At 38.9% G+C, this 21,295-nt stretch overlaps 2 protein-coding genes across 3 annotated transcripts in view; one reads left to right on the forward strand and one right to left on the reverse strand.

The window, feature by feature from the left end:
- RAD51AP2 (RAD51 associated protein 2) overlaps positions 1-10,757 on the reverse strand; it is a 28,580-nt gene extending 17,823 nt beyond the window's left edge. The window contains exon 1 of the mRNA XM_088162437.1: positions 7,843-10,757. The gene's annotated coding sequence lies outside the window, so the exon portion shown is untranslated. The remainder of the gene's footprint in view (positions 1-7,842) is intronic.
- An 889-nt stretch (positions 10,758-11,646) lies between these two features.
- Positions 11,647-21,295, forward strand: part of VSNL1 (visinin like 1) — an 85,549-nt gene continuing 75,900 nt past the window's right edge. Inside the window, exon 1 of one of the 2 annotated variants that reach the window (XM_088162442.1) lies at positions 11,647-11,820. The gene's annotated coding sequence lies outside the window, so the exon portion shown is untranslated. Of the gene's footprint in view, positions 11,821-11,883; positions 12,694-21,295 lie in introns of those variants that run through there. The other variant, XM_088162443.1, reaches the window with a different exon arrangement.

Genomic DNA, 21,295 nt, shown 5'->3' on the forward strand with positions numbered 1-21,295 from the left:
AACAAAATTTCAACTGCCACTTTATTGCCCCACCTCACAAGGTTTTTCTTCAGTTCTTCACTTGGGGTTGTCTTTTTTACTACTCTAAATTTGTCAATATCATAAGCAAATTTGGTCACCCTTCTATGCATTCCCCTTTCTAGATCATTTCTGGATAAATCAAATAAAGTATTTCTTGCAGGACAAGAACTGGGACATATCACAAAAATTACTGTTTCAGAAGCTTAGTACAAACAAAATATATATATATATATTTATCATATATGAACTCATGGTAACATGTGGTTATGAGCATCAAAGACATGAAAGGTTTAAAAAGCAATTAAAATAAATTCAGGAAAGAGGCCTCCATAATATACTAAGCACAATGACTTGGCTGCAAACTAAGATTTAAAAAATTGCAAAATGTTGATAATCAGAAGCTGCAAGGTACTAAGTGAAGGATTACTTTATATTTGGATCATTTCTTTTAGACTTCTAAACATCAGCTACTGGTCAGTGTTGGAGACAATATACCGTGCCTTCTGTATCCAGGGCAAACACAAACAACTGAGACAGTATGGCCATTTTTACTTCCTTTTTTTTTTTTAAGTAGATTCATATTTCAGATTGCTATTTATGTTTCAAAAATGTGCTGCATTTTTACATTTTTAGAAGATACCATATGATTAATTATGCTACTAATGAAAGGTAATCAATCCTAAATATTTATGAAATAATAAATCACTGGCCTGAAAAACTCAATGCCCATTATACAGATCGAAGTAGAGTAGGCTGAATATCCATCCCTCTTTAAATCTGTTGAATATTTTTGAATGAGTTCTTTCTTGCTTTTTTGATCATTCCTGTTTGAAATTTCCTCAAAAACTTATCTCTTTAGTGACAAAAAGAAGATATGTTGATCTTTCAGCAGACAGAACAGCATAATGGTACATTTTGTTCTCATGATAGACAGTTTTGACTTTGAGAACAATTGACTGGAATTTGAAGAGCGTGCTACTCCATGGCAAATGTTTCAGAGGGAGCTTTCATCACATATTAACATCCCATAAGTTCTCCAAAATTAAAATCTCTTATTTGGACTTCAGAAACTGTTTCCTGTAATGTGACTACAATACAATTGAATAAATTGTATTTCTTAGCAAAATCTCTACTCCCAATTATTCATATGTGCAGTCCATGGCTAAAGCTCTCCTCCAGACACATGTTCCTCTGTTCCTATACATTAGCAATGATAAATATTTTCTGAATTCTTTATTTCAATGCTTACACTATAAGGGAACAGGCACATTTTAACTGATAGATGAATTATTTTTCTCCTTAATTCTCCCTCACCTTCCTGATCTAATACAGAGTCTTAGTTGTGGGCATAAAATGTGAGCATAAAACACATTCATAGAAGTACATATTTTCATTAATTTAATATGGAACCACTGGAAGGATATTGTGGTGAATAAATTATCTTCTATATTTAAAATTATGACTAAAAGATGAATGATGCAAATGAGATTGGCAAAGTTGAAACTCCCTTAACTTCCTTAAGCAGTAATGCTCTTCATAGCATTTGAGGAAACTGTAGGTTTATAATGATGAAATACTCTGAATGGTTTACAAATAAAATCCAAATATTTTTCCTTGTGAAACCACAATTCAAAATAATCTCTCGATAATAAGACTTTGACCTCTTGTGCAGTATTAGTAAAGTGAAACCAAATGAATTTAAAATGTTTTAACCAGCTCCATTTTAAACATAGTAGATGTCTCTTAGCATCTTTTAAAGTTATCTTGATATGAATAAGATAGTCTAATTATAACACATTTAAAACACTTTAGATCAAATTGTATATTGTAATTTGCTAGTGTGCAAGACTGAAAATTCTAAGAAAAATTAAAAACATGATACATTAAGGAATAGGAATGAAGATAAAAATTGCTGTGTGTCCATTCATATGAGCAATCCTTCACCTGTTAAAAACAAATACAAAATAAATAAAAAGAAATAAAATCTATATTCATTTTTAGGAAGTGAACAGGATAAAATACCTGTTATACAACATAAAAAAAATATCCATGATTCTGTGGTTTTATTTCTTTAAAGCAATATTTTCAACAGCCAGACAATAGGTTATTATATTTTATATAATATATATAATATATGATTATATTATATATTATTATTTGTATATTATAAATATATAATTATGATTTATATTATAAATAGTAATAAATAATAATGTGTAATAAAATATAAATCTATATTATAAATGTATATTTTAATATTATTTTATTATATTTACGTAATTATAGATATTATTATATATTATTTTAAAACATCACCGCTTTGTCTCATTACCTTGAAAGAATAGCAGCCCTTTGTTCATGTGCTTTCATGTAGAAGATGCTTTCAGATATATACCATGAAATCACAAAGTTGCTACAGTGTTAATTTATACACATCTATTTATTTACAAAAATCTTTTCCACAGTCGCAGAAAAACACAGAAGACAGGAAAAGCTGCTGAAGTAGACAAACACAGAGGTAAAATGTCCACTCATCACCCCTCAGTTCTGCTCATCTGTTGAGCGGGCTGGATGGGACTATAGTTTCCATTGGGATCACATTTTCCCGTGATCCCAGGCACTGCTGGCACTGCTGTAAATTGCCAGAGCGTTGTGCCTGTTTTCAGCAAGCGCCAGGAATCAGGCAGAGCATACAGGTAGGCAGGCTGCTCCTCTCCACTCCTTCACAGCATGCAGTGATTTGATGTAGCTGAAGGTCGACACTAGAAATGAGACATCCTAGCAACTGCTAAATGGTTTCCACACTGACTGCCTGCTAAAACAACTCGTAGACTACTTTGATTTAATAAGCAGTTCACTTTTAAATTCAGCAATTGTTTTTTCTAATCTATCTTAATCTATTCAGGTGATGCTAGTTTGAAAGAGACACAGGATTTCATTAACTCTTATGGCATGAACAGGGATCAGTTAATTATTTAAAACAGAATCTCCGTTTTAAATATTTTTTCACATTTAGGTCTTAGGAAAAAATATGAGTGGAGGAAATATGGGAAAAACTTAATGTCCTTTTTCCAAGGATATGAATCAGAAATTTGTGTTGAATTTAAGCCTTAGGGGATAAAATTCCTTAAGAACATGGAACTTTTTCTTGGGGTTCATGCTGAACAAGTGCAAAATGAGATAGCTTCTGGCTCCTGCTTGGCTCAGTCATCAACATGGTCAACTTCCAACATGAGAAAGCCTGCAGGCATTTATTCTAAAGTATCTTGTAAAATGATTGTCGCTAGTTTCACATAAAAGATCGACTAATTACATATATATTGGCTTTATACCTGTATGAAATTATCATAGATATTTTTGCATATCACAGTTGCGTACATTTATTCAATTTTATATGAGACATTCCTATGTGCAAACACAGGTATATATTAAATTTGACACTTCAATAAGCCTTTACAAAACTCCTACATTCAACTCACATTTCAACTGTGGACAGAAATTAATAGACTCGACATGAAGACAGAAAGCTGATTAAATATCTATGAAACAGCTCAGATGTCCTGTAAAACATCTATGAAATAGCTCCGATTTTGTTAAACAAGAAATTGGTGAAAGAGACCAATCCATAGGAAAGATAATTCCTATAGGAAGGCCTATTCCAAATGACTCAGCTGCCTAAAGAACAACTAAGAGGCAGGGAAGTAGTCAATTAAAAATTTCTAAACAAATTTTGTAAAGAAGACAATAAATAATTTAACACAGGAAATTTAGCAGTAAATAATACAGCTTTAACAGTGTGTCTATGTACTTGCATATTCACACCAAAAAAATGTATATACACTAACCCATATTTAAAAAGCCTGGTATATTTTGTGATCCTGTGATTCTCTGAACTCGTGTAGACCATGAGATAAATTTTTCAAGAGAAGTAACAGAATTGCAGTTACACTACTGTTCATATTAAATTAAATGGGACAAAACACTTATTAGGACTTTCAGTAGTTTGAAATGGCATCAGAGTTAAGGATCATGAATGTATCTGTTTTGTAAAGACAAATAGTCTAGAACACCATATGACATTAAAATCTAACCACTGCTTTCTTATAACATTGCCTCTGAAAGGGATCATTCTGGTAATAAGTAAATGAGCTCTAGATTAGGATTAAAATTAAAATTCATCCAACTCAATATTGCTTTCAATTCTTTGCTGTTCCTGCTGTGATGCAGTGTTGTGTTACAATGTACTGCCCAGTTAGCAGCAGCCTGCAGTCATATAATAAAGAACTACAGGCAATCTTATTTTCACAGTGAGTTTATTTTAAACTAATGCAACTAACTCCATGTTTTTTGTTCACCTCCCAAATTACAGACACTGATGGCTTCATTATTGAACTAAAAAGCACCTGACAATGAATTGAAATATGCTGACCAGAACGTTAGACATCTCATAGAAAATAATTATGGGGACAAAAATCATGATCATAAAGAGTCTGAAAATTGGAGGAAAATTATTCATACAGTGTACAGTGCTGTAAAACATGAAATAAACTAACATTTTTTTAAAATAAGTAAATAGCCAGGTTGAAAATAAAAAAAAATGCATACAGCAAACATTTATTATTGCTATATTATTCCTAATTTGGATAAACTAGACAGTGTGTGAATATTTTTCAATAATCTCCAGAGACATAGATATCTCAGGCAGCCACAGACCAATAAATATAACTAGAGAAGTTTAGAATGCTAATTTGAGGCAACAGTTTTGCAAAGTATCTGCTGCATTTGTTTTAAGTTCTTAAGGCTTGCTACACATTTATTTGTTTATGAGAGTCACACCTGACTGTTCTCCCTTTAGCTTTGTTTACTTTTCCATCGATGTTGAAAAAGTCACAAGAGCAAGTAAAAATATTAAAATTCTCCTTCTCTTGCATAACAAGATGCATACATAAGATAATAAGCTTTATCTTAAATTTAAAATATAATATGTACACAGTCACCCTTTCTCACTTTTTGGTAGGACTCTCCCCTGCGAGGAAGCAGCTGATCTGGAGGAGGGCATGTGTCCCCGGGAAGGGGCTGCTTGGTGCAGCAGAGAGCACGGGACATTCCAGGCATGAAGGAGTAAGCAGTGATGCAGGATGGTCAGACAGGTCAGACAGGCAGGATGGATAGAAATTTAACAATAAGGGCTACCCACAGGGCTTCTAAAGGGAGTAGAAGTTTTTCAGGGAGGCCCAGGGAAGAAAATACACTTCAAAATAGAGTTGGATATTTGGCTAAACCACCTAGGACGGTTCTCACAGATAAATGATTTTCAAGTGCATAAAGTTTTAGAAGGTTGGTTCTGAGAACATCAACCCTCCTCATCTTCCTCTCTTCATCCTCCCACATCAAACAAATAAATCAGTCCCCAGGAACTCCTTGAGGTCTGACTGGGGAAAGGCCCATGAATTCTGTAGCAAGTATATATGGTGACAGAATATGCTACAGAACACTTGCTTTGAAGCTTAAATTTCTTTTTTTAATCAAATAGAAAAGAAACAGTACAGTTAGATCAGTATTAATGTACTATCATTTTATATTACGTATTTTAATAAATATTTATAAATTAGCATTTTCAACGTAACTTCAAATTAATATGCTGATATTGCATAGCTTTTTTTCAGTGTGGCAGTATATTTTTCACCACTGAATGTAAAAAATGGGTTCTAGATTAATGGTATGGGTAAATATCTTTTTCACATATCTAAAACTTAGTTAAATGTAGAATTGACTGCAACAGGAATCCCTATGCAACAGACATAAATTCCTTAATAATTGCAAATTCATTACTAAGTAGTTCAAAGTTACCTGTTAAGCTTCCTGATCCAAAAGTGTACTCCAGCTCTGCATGCTCCTTGAAGCTACTACAAAGAGAGGGGTTCTTGTAAAAGAAACATTGTGTAACTGCTTTGCTTTTGATAAGATTTTTTAAGCTATCTCTCTGATACCAGGTACAATGATGCGTGATGTATTTTGGGGAGAGAAGCAGTAGCAAGATTTTGACAAATAGAGGTGTTGGCAATTAGAAAGATGTGGGCAGAGGACTGCACTTATGTTAGGGTTAACAGATGCATGAAAAGATGGCCTAGCATTAGAAATGAAGAGATTTCATTGCAAATGGAATAATGAAATAAGTTTTCAACATTTTGTTTAACATCTCTTTTCTCTGATGGCTCTTTTCTGTCAGTTGGTTCTGAACTGATTTTATGTCCAGTAGCCCACTTTTTGAAATGCATCTCTGCTCTTAGCAGTACATCCTGCTCTTGTGATTATGGTCCAAGAGTGCTGATTCACTGCTGTTTTCTCAAATCAAATCATATTAAAAAGTATTACCTCTGAAATAAAGACTATTATACGAAGTCATCATGTCTCACAGTGCAGTTTAATTACACAAAGATAACTATCTATGTGTCCACCAAGTTGTGAGTACATTTGGTCCATAAACAAGTAAACAGTCTGCTTATTCTCCATCTACCCTTCCCACCATTTTTTAGTGGAAAATACACACATATCACAGCATTGAAGTGTATTATTAATCATACAGACATGTATGACAAACATTAATAATAAAAATAATGACACAAATCAAAAGCTGAGTAAGATAACCCGGTGTCAAAAAAGGTTAGGTAGCATCTTGTTTGCTTTGATGTATGCTGGTTATATTAAGAATTCCATTAGTAAGAAACCCGCTAAACTAGCTGCAATTTGTGGCCTTTTCCTCTATTTTTAATTTCATGATTTGCTATTACTTCTACAGTTCTACAGTTGTGTTTCAATTTTTCCATGTCACCATTATAATATTTTAGCTAAGAACAATCACTCACAGATCAAATAAGCAAATAGAGTCCTGTTGGAACATTTCAAGAGCACATGACCAGCGTGACTTCACAGGAATTATTCTGTGTATGTAGAAGTTCTGCCTTGAGCTAAATGGCAAAGGAAAGCTATGTTTAGGACATTTGTAGAAAATGAAATGCTTCTAAGTTTTGTCATTCCTATCCTTCTAAACACTCATTATTTACTTGAAGCTTATATTTCTCAGGTCCAGAATGTCAACCTTTTATTTCTGCTTGAGCAAATGCCTCACTTAAGAACAACTGGAACAGCTTCTGTGGGAAGCAGCCTACTGGAGTGAAACCTGGGCTCATGCCATTTAGCTTTAGACATTTCATTTAGATGCCTGAACTTAAATATTTCTTTTCTTGACTATTGCCAGCCAAGTTCCCTATTACACCCTAATTAATCACCCTATTATAGTTTCTTTGTATTTTCATTGACAGGAAAGGAAATGCAAGCAAACAGACAAGCGTTGAGCTATCAAATGTAGGATCTAAAGTTAGCCATTGCACACACTCCTCAGTTGTGACTGTATTATACAACATCAGAGATGATGTTACATAAATGGTATTTTCTTTGCAGTTCATTCCATGAGCCTAAGAAAGTGAAGACTAATAGATGGCCTCATTAATAAAAAGATTGAATTATAGTTTATTTGGTTTGACACAAACAGAGGTGATGTGTACACAAGAAATGGCTACATTTCATAAGGAAGAAAAATTGCATTTATTAGCAAAGTAAGTACATTTTGTTTTATCTATATTCTTAGGGGCATTATTTAAAAAATTAATGAGATGAAAGTGAAAGATAATACACATATAAAAATGTCATTTTCATGTAACTATATATAGCACATTAAAGAAGCAAGACAATCTATAGTCATTTTGAAAGCGATAAAATCAGCCACGCTCATTGTTTGCTGTTGAGCATCAAGAATCTCACCCTTTTCCAACTGCAGTGTGTTGCAGCAGCTTCGTTTAATCACAGAGCCTTGAAGCAGCTCCCTTCTGCCAATCCTTGCAGCCGCAGTGCTGCTTTCAGCTCCCCATCTCACAGACAAGTACATCTCAGTGTGCAAAAACTGCACCAAGGGAACACAGAAGGAAGAAAATCATTCCTTCAACAGACCTAGCAGAACATAAAGCATATATCTAGAGATGTAGTTATAGACTCAAATTCCTAATTATTTTTTCTACTCTTGATTCTCGTAAAATATATAGGCAAATATATTCTTAGCTACTATTAAGCATAAAAGAGAGGGGGGAAAATGCAAACCCCAAAATGGTATTCTGCATTTAAATTGATGCCTGCAAAACAGGAGATCATGCTAAATCAAAAAAAATATATATATCATTACCAGTAAGCCACCTGCTGAGATAGTGAGTCCTCTCAGAGACTACTGTGTCTTTTAATATTGAATTGTCTACTCTGGAGCTCAAAGGAGGGAGAGAAAAAAGGAGAGGAGGATCCTCCATTTCATTAGATTTTGTATTTCCCTCTGGAGATGCCTATCAATCTCCCTTGACAAGATCAGTCTTAGGGCCTCAGTTGGCTTCTTTCAAAGATATAAGCAGAACATTCAGGAGATTGAAAGCCTAAAGAGGACCCATGTAAATCATGGAAGACTGCAAAAGAGCAGGTACCCATGTTGTTATGCTATTCATTCATAAACTAAGAATTCTTATATTTACACTGCTCATACTGAGGGTAAAATGAAAAATATACACGTTCAATAGAAAACTTTTGGTCAGACCCTGACTTTTTAAAATTGCTGTAGCTCCATTATGAGCATCATGTTATTTAGGTCAAAAAATCATCTGAAGTTGCAACAACAATTAGTTGGCAACAATAAGTTTCATTTGCAAAATCCAGAGAACTGTATAGCAAGAAAATGGAAAATTCTACCATTATCTACCTCGAGAAGCAAGTATAGTGAATGTAATTCTCCGCAGTCTAAAATACAATGTTATTTACATAGATAAAAAAATGAATGCTAGGTGGCTGAAAATGCCAGCAATCTGAACATTCACAGTCAATTTAGAGAAGCCGTCAGGAATTGCATACAGTGTAGGACAGCACCATGCAAGATGTCTCATAATAGCACACACTGGAAATGTCATGATTACCTTTCCAGTGATAAGGCCATGAGTAGAATAAGAGGTATCTCTCATTAAATTGTTGATCTACACCAAAACGAAGCTTTTTCATGGGCATTTTTAACTAAGCACTAATAATGCAAGTGGAGAGGTTTTATATGTATACACACTTTTCAAATGCGATTTTGTATTCCATTGTTTCTGTGATGTAGTAGATGTAAAAATAAGTCAGTTTTCTAAAATAATACTGTGGAGTAACTCTTTTTTTGATGAGCATCTTGTTTTCAAATGCATTTAAAAACACAGCCTAAGTAACCTGATTTTATATGGAATTACCTAAATATAGACAGGGAAAGTTTTACATGAAAACACACTACATATTATCTTCTGCTTAATGTACACATTTTTTGCAATTAACGTGAATTCTGCCATTGAATTAAATAAAAAAAAATACTATGACATTGAAAAAGTCCTATTTAAATGTATTTTAGCCATTTTTTTAAAAAATTCAACCTATTATTTCTGCTTTTTGAGGATATGCAAATGTTCAGGTTTTTGCAAAGGATGACCCCAAATGATGAGGAAAAGGGCATCATCTCTAAGTCCATCACATAGCAGATAACCAAGCCTAAGGTAGCTTTCTAGCAGCTGCCTGAAATACTGCTACCTTGGCAGTTGTGGAAGAACACAGCAAAACCCAGCTAAGACACCAAGTAAATACCTGAGCTTAGAGCCACCCCAGAGCTCTGCACTTCCATAGCTACGCTGCTGACACTAGAAGAGTCATGAAGATGAGGTGAAGTCATGCAGTAAGTGCAATATGGACAAAACCAAAATAGGTCACACAGAATCAACGTCGCACTGCGATTGTAAAGGACAAACTTATAAAGAACTGAGCAAGAGACAGAAAATATGAGGAAACAATGTGGTTAAAAACTTAGAAGCAGATGTTACAGCCCTCTTTCATTATGCTAGAGATGATTATTAATGATCTGCCAGGCCAAGAAAGCAATGAGGTAGCAAAATATGAAGATGACAGAAAATAATTTAAATTAATTAAAACAAATAAAATATGAATTTCAGAGATACCCAGTGAAGTGTATCAAATCCTGCTTCTTTCTGCTAAGCCTGGAATGGAACTAAACTTTCAGCATTTTCAGGCAGTATTTTTACACATCTAGAAAATAAAAAAATGGACTGAAGAGAGGGGTGCATTGGGAAGTTTTTAAAAAAAGCATAAAATCATAAAATTGCTGCCTTACACACACATACAAAAAAAAAAAAGTAATTCTGGGAGCAAAATTGGTGACTTTTGCCAATCACAAAAAGATAACTTATGAATTCAATTGTCTACATTAGCAAACTGAAAATACTGTCACTTCCTGTACATCAGCCTGTGTTATAATTTAATTCTTCGGGCATTTCAACAGTAAATGAAGAATTATTTCCATCTATCACTTATTACACAATCTCCATGCTTTCTGAAATAAAGAGCAGATAGTTAAAAACAGGCGTAATTCACTCTCTTTTATATATGTCATTATTTTGCCTCCCTTTCACCTCCTTGCTGTATCCATCTGCTTTCTGCAGTGTTGTGCTTAGGACATGCTAAATATGCTTAATTTATGTAAACAGTCAGTGACAGAACTTGCCATGCATGAAAGTAAATACTGATGTATGTCTCTGCCTTAAAAAGGACCTACAGTTAGTTCCATGCTGTGCAGTGTCTTGTGAAGGAGCCCTGATCGTTTACTCCTACCACAACAGCAACTACTACAGTGACAGTGGCAAAAACGAGGGCAGGGCAGCATCAGTTGGGTTTGAGATTGAAGGGCAAGACCAGCTGAAATTCACATTTCAAGGGTTGAACGATGTTTAAAAGCTAAACTATCTAACATTAGCTTATATAAGAAGCTTGTGGACAAGAGCCACGGTGGAAGCGTGGCTTGAAATGGAAGATGTCACCTACACACACGTGTGACAGCTACAGGTGCATGGGACACCACCTCGTACCATCACCTTGTACATGCAAGGAACAAGATGGGGATCGGCCTCTTCTCCCAGGAAACTGGCGATATGAGGACATAGCGCTAAGCTGTGCCAAGGCATGTTTAGGTTGGGCATTAGGAAGAAAATCTTCACAGAAAGGGTGATTAGATAACAGAATGGATCGCCCGGGGAGGTGGCGGAGTCACCATCCCCGGAGGTCTTAAAAGACTGCACGTGCCACTTGGCGCCATGGTCGAGTTGACAAGGTGATGTTTGGTCACAGATTGGACTCGGTGATCTCAGAGGTCTTTTCCAACCTAATTGATTCTGTGATTCTGTGATCTGCTCCCGCAAGCAGGGCACAGCACGGCTCCACGCGCGGAGCCAAGGAGCCGCCGAGCGAAGCGCAACCCGCCGGGCAAGTCACGGACCACGCCGGGCACAGGGAGCCTGCGCTCGGCTGTGAGCGAAGCCGAGGCCGCCGGGCTCAGCCCCTCAGCCCGAGCCCCCTGCCAGGTTCTGCCCCTCAGCCCGAGTCCCCTGCCAGGTTCTGCCCCTCAGCCCCTCCCGCCCCGGGGCTTCCCCCGCTGCCGCCCGCGCCGCCCGGGCCCGCGCGCATGCTCGGAGCGCGGGGCGGCGCGCGGGGCGGCGGTCCTGCAGTGCGGGGCGGCGGCGGGCGGCGCGCGGGGCGGAGCGGGGGCGCGCACACGAGCTGCGGCGCGAGCGGCGGCGGGCGCGCACCGAGGCGGCGCCGCGTGTCCCTCCGGCCCCAGCAACGCGCGGGACCCCGGGCCCTGCGCCCTCCTCCGCACCGCGGACAGACCCCGCGCCCGCTGTAAGTGCGGGGAGGGACCGCGGGGGGAGAAGGGGGGATCCGGGCTCCGCACCCGCGAGGTGCGGGCGAGGAGCGGCTGCCGGGCTGCCCCGCGCGGGGCTTTTCCTGCCGGGAAGGCGGCGGGATGGAGGCGCGGCGGGGCTGAGGCGGGGGCTGCGCGGCCTCGGCGCTGCTCTGCGGTCGGAGATCATCCTCACCGGGAAAGTTGGTGTGCGCGGTCGGTGTGCGGGAGTTGTTGCACTGGCGAGAAATCGCACCCGCGGCGATTTGTCCTTAACTGTTGAGAGATGGGACCGAATTCCCCACCGATCCGGATATGAACACCGACAGCATCCAAAGGAAGAGCTGAGCTGTCGCGTAACAATTTGCGCTTGGAAACGCTTTGGTGGAAGAGGGAGTCTTTGGCGTTCTTGTTCGTTTGAAAAGGGATAGCGAAAAGGGCGTGATTTTTCTTTTTTTTTTCCAGTAGGGAAAGGAAAAAAAAAAAAAAAAAAAAAGAAGGGAAAAAAGACCGTGCGAAACCAAGCGCTAGAGCAGCCTTCGCAAGGTCATCACACCACGGGGGAGGCAAAAGTGCTCCCGATCCATACGATCGCTCTATCGTTTTTCATACTGCCTACAAAGGATGTTTTTATTTTATCATTTAATTTCTTTAAAAGGCGAGGTGTTTGCAGGTGGTAGCGGGGTAGGTACGGGGCGGAGGTGCCGCGCTCCTGCTATTTACTAGGGCATCAATCGGAGTGAAGATGGAGGTGGGAGGAGATAACAAAAGCTGGTGTGCGATCCTGGGCATCTCCCACACGAAGGCGTGAGAAGGAGGAGGGAAAGGAGACGGCGGAGAGAGAATTTCATTTCCAAAGATCAAAACAAAAGGTGGAGCAGGTTGAGGCAGATCGTGAGCAGCCGGGGCGGAAAGCGAGGGCGGCGATTTCCGCGCTGACCCGAGCGGAGCGGAGTGCGGGGGCTCTGCGGGGGCCGGGATGTGCGCGGCTGCGGAGGAAGGGAGGGAGCGCGGGCGGGGGCTGCCCGACCGGCGCAACTTTGCGCGCCAGCATCGCTTGGAAATAAGCTGCTCGCACCCGGAGAGAGGTGCTGCTTGTGTGGGGCGAGGGGAGGAACGCCTGCCGGTACCCCGAGGGCTTCTTCGTCCTCCTCTTCCGATCCCCCGCCGGGAAACACCAGTTCCTGGCCGCGGGGTGCGGGGGAAACCGTGGTGCTCAGAGCTGCGGCGAGGACGCTTCCCCGGCGCCCCGGGTGCAGCGCCGGGACACGGGGGCTCAGCGCCGTGCAGGGCGCTGAGAGCTTCCAGCGGCGGCTGCCAGAAGGGACCCCAGCACTGCCGCCCTCCCGCACAGCTCGGTCCCCGGGCACTGCGAGCCCCTCGGTCCCCGCCGCCCGTGCCGCCGGCTCCCCCGGTGCGAGGCTTTTCCCTCCTGCCCGGGGGTGTCCCCACCCCCCGGAGTCCCTCGCTCGCCCCACTGCCCCCACAGGGGAACGCCTCCCTCCTCCCACCCCAGCCGGGCGGTCCCCTTCCTGCATGAAGCCACTTTCAGGGTTCCCCCACCCCAACTTCGCATGTCGTCCCCAATGCCATGCGCCTGTCCTCTGCTGGGTGCTCCCCCCAGCATCTCCCTGACTTGCCCCAGCCCAGACTGGCTGCTCCGGCCTCCGGCGAGCGGAGAAACCGTCGGGGATAGGGAGGGAAAGGGAAGGGGAAGGGTGGTGGTGGGGGGGGGGGGGTTTGATCTTGCGCAACTGCAGACCCTCCGCTTCCCCGGCCCTGGAGGAGCCTGTTCAGGGGCTTTTCGGAGGTGGGACGGGGCTCTCCGCCTTCCTCGGGCGAAGGGCAGCTGGAGCCGGAGCGGGCGGAGCTCCCGCCGCCGCGCAGGTACCGCGCTCCCGAACCCCGCACGACCCGGAGCGGTGCAGCAAGGCGGGGAGGGGGTTTACCTGCACTGCCAGGCTTTTCGGCTGGCAAGCAAAGGTGCAGATAACAGGGTGGTGAAAACACCTGCCCTTTTCATTAAAATTGAAGGGTGATTACTTGAGCATTAAAGCCATAGCCAACTATCAAAAAGCCAAATATATGAATAAATTCCATGTTCTTGTACAGAAGATATTAATGTAACTGATGGATTTAAGAGATACAGGGGCTTCTCCCAACAATTCTGCTGGCAATATATTTTTAGCAATGTTTGGTTATTAGTGTGCCTGTGGATAGACATTCTCTTCCTTCATATATTGGAAAGTACAGGTCTCAGAGGTATCTCTTTATGAAGAATAAAAAGATGGACATATTTTATAACCAGAATATGATATGCAACTGATTAATCACAGAGAAAAATGAATGTATGTGGAAGCTTAGCCTTTGTAGAATACATAATCACTGTCCCTTTCAGAATGCGTACTTCCTAGTACCTATTTCTGTGACACATTTTCAGAGTCATTAGTTTTCACTACTACCCTATTACTTGACAGAATGCTTTTCCTTTTTTTAAAGAACATAGTTCATTTAAGAACATCGGTTTGCTTGAAAGATCTTCTAGTACGGTGTCCAAACAGCACATTCCATTTCAGGTTTGTGGACTGTGATCAATTCTAATTAAAACTTTAATTATGTTTTTCTCCATTCAAACAAAGCATGAAGTAGTCTGGGCTAATGTTGCTGTCAAGGAAAAGTAAGGAAACATGTTCTTCATCTTGGTTATGTGTTATGCCTGCCTTTTAATTATGGACTGAATCCTTAATCTTGTTATTTATCCACAAACTTTTATGACATAGGGCTGCAGTATTTAACCAGTTTTCTAGGTTGCCCTGTCTTCTTGCCTGATACAAAAGTGTACCTGCATAGCACCGATTTTTCAACGTGCTTCTTGTTCTGGAGCATCCAGCTATTGCCAGCAGATCAGTTGTGTCGTCAAGCGGCGTCTACTCTGGAGTGTCACAGAGTTATGTAACTCACAACACAGAGCAAATGCCAGAGATGTCTCCACCGCTGTCAGTCCCGTTGTGCGGTTCCTTGTGAGCCTTCCCCTGCTGTATTGTAGCAGAAGAGTCAGAGCTGGTACCACCCCCCAGCACCAGCCAGAAGGGAAACTCTGCTCTGGCCAGAATGATGAGGCCAAGTCTAACCAGGATGCGATGGGGCAGAGCAGAGCAGAGGAAATCAGGCTGGCTGTGCAGGATGGAAGCGGTGCAACGCTGCTGGCTTTGGTGCTGTTTGGAAAAGGCGCCACGTGTCCCAGGGTGTGACATCCTGCTGACTGCAGCATGTCTGGGGTCTGGGGGCATCCCGATGTGCCTTCCAACAGGGTTTTCCTCGAGCCCTACCACACCATTGTGCTGCTACAGGCCTTTTGACTTTTCTGTCTATACACTCAGTATAGCTGCAGAAGGATCCAAATCTAAGGATACAGGTTCCCTTAACAAACACATGAATGTGGTGAACTTTGTTGTGGGTAATTCCATAATTGTTTGCATTTCAAGCTGTTGTCCTGGTTCTGTTTTTTAGTTTTGGAATTGTAATGTTATGTCTGTCTACATAATGGATTCCTAAGCTTTTTTATATTGTGTCTGTGCCTCATGCTCCCATTTTAGGTATTCAGTTCTGTCAACCTTTGCAGATTCCCATAGATTTCCAGAATTTTATGTCACTTGGCCAAAAAGTGCTGGCTCATCCTCTAATTGTGAATCAAACAGCAATGTACACTAATCAAAGATAGAAATTTTAAAGTATGGTAGACAGATTTGGTTTTAAAGTCCTAGGAATTGAAACACACAGCACTTACCCTGAGCAGCTGTGCTCCTCGTCTGTGTGTAAACATTGTCAGCACCGGTCTTCATCCTTTTGTTTTTAATAGTTATTATTTTAGCAGTGTGCATTGGGGATAAATGCTCTTTGTTATTTGAGTGGTCTGTAAAGAAACTTGTTTCCAGGTGGGTTTGGTTGCCCATGGATTCTTTGCTTTCTTTAATTTTGTCTTACATTAAACAGAGAAAAACACTGTGTGATCTTCCTTCATTGTTTCTCATGCCTAAATTTGATTCAGACTAGTTTGTAATGAGCCTAGAACATTTCCTCTCCCCATTTTCTTTTGGGTCACTATTACCTGCATTTGCACACCTTTGCCATTCTCTTCATCCTCCGACTTTTTCTTTCTTCCTTTGAAAGTAATTTTGTTCATTCTTTTTGTGCACATTTGTTGCATCTTTGGATCGCTTTTCACCTTACCAATTATCTTTGCTGCCTATTGCTTTCTTGGGAAAGACCATGGTTTACCCCATAGCTTCTCTCCATGGCATCTCTGAAAGCTCTGTGTGGTACAGGAATACAGCACCAACAGAGAAGGCTGTGAGCATTTGCTGTGCTGGAAGATGTAAGGATCCAGATGGGCTCCCATCACGGGGAGGCGCTTTCTTACCTCAGTTCCAAATGCTTGTCTTTATTCATAGAGAGAGAATCTTAATCTTTTGAATTTTATACTGTTGGTCTGAGAGTAATAGCTATAAACCTTTTCAAAGAAAATTAAAGAGATGATAAAAAGGAGATTTGTTCATGGAATACAAAATCTCAGAGTAGTGCTACCAATTTTTTGTTGCTTTTTCAGTTATAAAGTTGTAAGAATATATGTGTGTTTTTTTTCTTTTTTTAACTAAGTGGATGTTATCCACAGGATCTCTGCTTTCAAGAGCTTTTCCACATTTGGATGTAAATGTGACTGAAAGGACAATACTACACTTGTAGGAAATTAAAAGAGATTATTAGAGATGGTCTCATAGATGAAAGTTGAAAAAAGTTTCAAGGAGATAAGTGAAGGAGAAAATGATAAAAGTCACTTGATAGTCAAACTCACTGATTTGTTTATAAAAATATCAATCTGTTTTTCTTTGTGATTATTCCCCTGAGGAAAGTAAGAAATGGAATATGTTGAGTAAAATAACTTGTAAAACCACAGCTAATTGAAATAAATTGTGCTCCTTGGGAGTGAAAGGACAATTGCATCTTTTTCTGAACTAAGCATGATGTGTTCCAAAATTATGATAGCAAGGACAAAGGAATACGCATTACAGATATTATTGAACATTTTCTCCTTTAAATAAATCCCATGAAGTTATGTATATATATTCCCAGACTGTAAAAATTAGTGGAATATATTATAACTTCCACAGTTTCACTGTTTTGAAAAATCAGGAGTTTGCTACTTAATCTTGAGTTTGTCAACAAACTACAGGCTTTGAAGTTATGAGAAATGATAATTTAAGATTACAGGTGGGTCTTTGAAGATAATTATAATAATTTCTTAATAGGAAGATAAAGAATTTTAAAATCACTTTATCATCACAAAGCCATTTGAGGAAGATTGTCTACACAATCTGTATTAAAAAAGACTGAATTGATGTGCAGGAAAAAAGATGTAATGGTGATTCCTATAGTTTTTACACTAGTCTAAATATGAGATACTAAACTTTTTGGATAAAATGACCTTTAATCACTTTTGGCTTAAAGTAGATTTAATTTTAAATGGTTAATGATTTCAAAGTAGACTCATTGCTTTTATGCAGCACTGTTAAATATCAGAAAAATAATTTTACTTATTTCTTGTTCACTAACTTACTCTTTCTCAAAGTTCATTGATGAAAAGATCTAAAAACTGAGATCCATAATGATAAGACTTACAAGTGATGTTGAAAAATGCAGGGTTTTTTAAACTCCTAATGAGTTGAGTCAAACAATATAATATCAACCAATGGGATTACTTTGGTTGCTCAAGTTTTGTGCAAGTCAAAATGTATATTCAAAAAGTAAACAAGTTCTGACAGCAATTTACAGAGTTTTTAGACTAGTAAATATAAGGCTCAAACTTTTGATGAAAATTACTTTTATTAGTTTTAACTTCTAGCTAAATAGAACATTGTATGTTAGAGATGAAAGCTCTTAGGTTCATAAATGTTTAAATCTACAAGAGAGATTAATGAACATTTTAACCGTGTCTAGCAGAGGCCATAGCATTCGACTCAGCGATGCTTTTACTTTCTTTTTACATACAAATTTGGGGGAGGGAAAAAAATCAGTCTTGATTTAAAGACCAGGGAGAATGGAAAATGTATATCTGTTTTCTCTAAGCTTTCTTAGTAATTAATTATCCTTAGTGTTAACATGTGTTGGTTCTGGACTTAATTACGAGTTCTTGAACAATCAATCCCCAAAGTAGTTGGAAAAAAAATCTTAAAATAGATCAGCTGTTGAGCCTACTGTGTATAGAGTACCTATGACTTGATTTTAATATCTGAAAATAATTTCACAAAGGTAATATATTACTGAATTTTTTCTTAAATGAAAGTTTAGTGTTCCACTTCATAGTAAACATTTTTACTCAAAAGTATATATAAAGTCATTCACTGTAAGATTGAATCAAATGGCAGTGAGGAGACGTGAATATTATCCTTTTGGTGGACTGCATTTGAGAATATATGTGGTTTAATTAGACTTTATTCAGAATGGAGTAGTCTAAAATTAGAAACTGTTGTTTATAAAAGCTCTTACAATGCAGCATATTTCTCTGTACTCTTATCTGCTATATTTAGAAATACAAAGTAACTGAAGACTCTTGGAGAATGAAATCTGAGATACCAGTTAGTAGTTGGAATGAAAATGCTTTTGTTTTTTAGTAGAAGTTAGTATATGTAGAGGAAAAAGTTAAGATTTTCTAAAGTTAGTGAAAGTGAACATTTAGAAAAGTTTTTAGCACCGAAAATAAAAGCAGCTTATATAATGGATAATGCTGCTAAAAGTTATTTGTGCAGTTGTTAACATCCAGCACATATCGAGTCAATTTCATTACAATGTTTTTTCATTACACCAGAATATATACTATTTTTATGAGCAGTCATTTTTCCTTTTAAATACAAAGTTTTAAAACCATACAAATGAGTACCCACATTTGTGAATGTTCTTGAAATTCGTGTTTTGAATGGCATAAAAGGCTTTCAGTTTGGAAGATAGATAGCCTGAAAAGTGGTTTTAGTTTGATGCATGGAACATGTGATGATACTGATGATTTTTGCAAATCAGACTGACTTTTACAAAAGAACTGCATCTTCAAATGTCTAACAAAGTTTGATCTGTTTGTTTGGGTTTTTTTATTTTGCTGTTTTGTTGGGGTCTTTTTTGTTTTGTTTTGTTTTGTTTTTTTAATCTGACTTGGATAAGTCATGTCAACCACATTGTAAGGTTGAACAGTGCTCAAGAAAGAGGTCTACTTGACTGAATCTTGTTCCTGCCATCCATGCGAAATGAGAAAATTTACCAGAATAGCATGAAATCAGTATGTTACATGTTTAACTTTTATAAACAAGTTTCTAATTTTAGACTACTCCATTCTGAATAAAGTTTAATTAGACCACATATATTCTCAAATGCAGTCCACAAAAAGGATAATATTCACGTCTCCTCGCTGCCATTTGATTCCATCTTACAGTGAACGACTTAATATCTACTTTATATCATGCATCCTTAAATAAAGAGAGTCAAATAATCCATATGCATAAATATTCTTGCCTCCTGTCAGTGAAACCCTAACAATACACCACTATTATTGAAATGCCAAAGTGCTTAACAGAAGTAGCTTCTAAGACTCCGTTTTCCTCCTCAGGTATGGTAAGAAGACCACAGAGTAGCCTTGATCATTCTTCATAAATAGGTTTTGTTTGCAAGAGTTGTCCCCCATGCTGTGTGAGTTCTCAGCTATTTAGTTCAATGGCTATTGTTTATTCATTTTAATTCCTGTTTCGGAAAATAGAACGTTTGGAAGGAGTTGTGATGCTTTTACATTTTTCTCAAATGTCTGCCACAAAGAGGTGCTACTGGAACACAGATCAGTAAGTAACACTTGTTTCTGCATGGTTTAAGAGGTGAACATTACTCAATCAGGCTTCCCACTCTGTTATATGAGAATGTAATCCTGAAGTGTCAACAGGTACTAACTGCTCATGTCTTATCTCAGCTTTTACTGATCCCTTTTTTCCTCCCTCTCTGGCTCTGCTTCCTGTCTTTGATTCTGCTCCAAAGGTCTCCTGTTGCCTAAGAGCCTCCCTTTCCCTGATGATTCTGGCTGTGCTGTTTAACCATGGTGGATGCCTCCTTCATCTTGTATTTTAGCTGTGGCTTTGTGTTTGTTTTTTAAACTGGGAGCTTTATAAAACAAGAGTCTGGCCTTTGTGTATGTTCAAGAAAGTGCAGCTGTATGTACAGTGCTATAAGGGTAAATATTTTATTAAAACTCTAACAACATACAAGATATATGCTGTACCTACAGCCTGTGCATGTACAGGGATTTAATGGAGTGACTTTGAGCCAATCCATGCCTGGTAGCAGTGACTGGGTTTGCCTCCTGCAGAGGTAATGAGGACACATTCATACACGTTCTGCTTTGCCCCATGGGGCTGTTCACAGTGGCAAAGCCAGAGAGTGGGAAGCTGGCTGAGGCACACACTGTTCTCCAGCTCTTGGGCTGTACTGTAGGTACACCCTAGAATATGCCCTAAACAGCTGGGCTTGTATCTAGATATCTCTAGATATATACAAGGTATCTGGTGTTTTCAAAGAGCAGTCTGTAAGAAGTCACAGTACAGTGTAAACAGATGTTGAGTATAGCTGTGTCTGTGTGTCTGTCTGCTTTATCTGTTGAATCACTCTCTTCAGTGCCTTAACTCTGTATCATAGTGCAAGACCCAAGATGTTCTTGTAAATCTGCAGAGTAGAAACACAGACTATGTATTTCCTTTTATTTTCTTTTCTTTTTCCTGGGATGTGGAATTTTGGGGTAGGAAGATTAAATATAGGAGACTAAAAATGTTACAATAATTTAGCATAACATTCTCTGTGGTTTTTATTCCTGCATAGTGCTATAAATAGTACCTATCATCTAATGCCATAATGTCTGTGTTGTCAAATTGCTTAACAAAACCTGTCAGTGCAAGTCTTTAGTTACAGAGCAGTTTGCTTTCTTTAGATGAGAATGAGCTAGAGAACTATTGGCTAGTTACTTCTGTTGTTTGTGAGATACATTATTTTAGATTACCTTCTTCAAATATTTGTAACCAACTGAAGATTTTTTTTTACAATGTTCAACTATAAATAAATGAAAACAGTGTAACAAGGTTCTGAATTGTTGCATGAGAAATGCATGGTATATTTAAATACAAGAGTAATTTTTATTTCAGCATCAAATACTCCTGTCATTACTTTGTATTGCTGTTTTAATGTTGGTGAATTAAAGCTAGTCAGTTTAAAATAAAAAAAACGCAGCATTGCAATTTCATGTGCTTCAAATATGAAAAATAACTGTCTATGACTTGAGTTTTAGTGGGTGCCTTGCATTGCACAGTCGGCTGAGGAGGAGACAGATATTTTTTAAATTGCACTTTCTTTCCATATAAATTGCAAGGTCTTGCAGTATGTGACTCATTTCAGCTG

The sequence above is a fragment of the Sturnus vulgaris genome, chromosome 3 (assembly GCF_052056855.1).
Source record: "Sturnus vulgaris isolate bStuVul1 chromosome 3, bStuVul1.hap1, whole genome shotgun sequence".
Lineage (NCBI taxonomy): Eukaryota > Metazoa > Chordata > Aves > Passeriformes > Sturnidae > Sturnus > Sturnus vulgaris.